Here is a 1,555-nt window from a genome sequence, read left to right on the forward strand (position 1 = left end):
AAAAAATGATCCTTTTATTAACATTTATTTATTTCGAAAGTTAAATGTCAATTCATTTGAATGATTATATATGTAACACTCTAAACCTAATTTGACCTAAAGTTTCAGATTGGGCTGCCAAGACAACCCCTTATTTTCAAAAACTTCCTCATTATCATTTTAAATATACTAAATGGTATCATAATAGATGAAAATAAAAGTTATAAAACACTTTTATAATTCGGAGCTTCATGACACATTGTTTAAAAGCAAAATAATATAAACTTAGAGTTTAATAAACCAAATACACGAGTAAGGTCATATACTTATGCCCACTAAAGCTACATTATAGTATTCTGACGAAGATGCTGGAAGTCCTGCTGTCACAATGATCCACGAACGACACAAACTAAAAACATGTGAACGGAAACATCCGAATGCTAAGCTCAAAGCCCATGTAACCCCCTAAATCCGACCTAGAAAAAATTAGGTCGAATGTGAAGAATCGTATTAAAACTTGTCCCTCATGCAACTTTTTTTATTCAAAACTTTAAAACAACCATTTAAAGCTCGGGTTCACTTTCAATTCCAAATACAAATAACATTAACTAATGGAAGTACGGGAAAATACAATAAGAATAATAAATATTTAAAGATACATACCAATCCAAAATTGATAATATTATCTAAAGTCCTAAATACAAGTAAAAAATAAACGCGAAAACATTGTAATTAAAGTTAGATAAATAAAAGTCTATAAAAATTTCATACTGAATAAGTTTTATTTTGAATGTGGTTTAAGATTCTCTAAATACCGATTCTCCTAGAGATAAAAATCTAAAAGAAAGAAACTAAGGGGGAGTCAGATATCAAGCTTATTGTGTCATTAAAGTACAAACAATCATAGTTCATAACATAGTCCGAATCATCCAGTTTTATTTGCAGACCAAACCTAACAGTAATAACATAATGGATGTTATGCTTATGCATCCACCCGTACTCCTGTCACATCATTTAAAGAGTGGGTTCCCCAGAACCACACTATCTACAATCAAAACATATCATATGAAGTAAGGTCTGCCATAAAGGTAGAGGCCACAGAATCTGAAAGTGACATTCACCTCGTCTCACCTCGTCTAGTGAATGCACTAAACTTTCCCTATCAAAATTCGTCCCAAAATGACATGCAAATTGTCGAGACGTTTCTCTGCCCGGTGACGGAGAATGCAAATAGTACACCTCAAAGAGTGTAGCAAGTCTCGAAAAAGTAAGTGTTTATCCTCTTTGAATCAGATGAAACACCAAGTTGTAGAGTCGTCACCAATCTTTTAACTTGGTGAGATTGGTCACCAAAGTGTTATATTATTTTAATAAAATTCCTAAGAATAATATTAAAATAATACAACTCGGGTCTGCTTACCAGAAAAATGAGTTCGGGAGTCGGTTATGTATAGGGAAAGATTAGCACCCCATAATGCCCAAAATTGGTACCAATATTTATTAATTAGTGTCTTTGCAATAAATTATAAATTTGTTCTTTAAATTTAATTAACTTAATATAGATAAATACTAAATA

The sequence above is a fragment of the Hibiscus syriacus genome, unplaced genomic scaffold (assembly GCF_006381635.1).
Source record: "Hibiscus syriacus cultivar Baekdansim isolate YM2019G1 unplaced genomic scaffold, ASM638163v2 tig00111067_pilon, whole genome shotgun sequence".
Classification (NCBI taxonomy): domain Eukaryota; kingdom Viridiplantae; phylum Streptophyta; class Magnoliopsida; order Malvales; family Malvaceae; genus Hibiscus; species Hibiscus syriacus.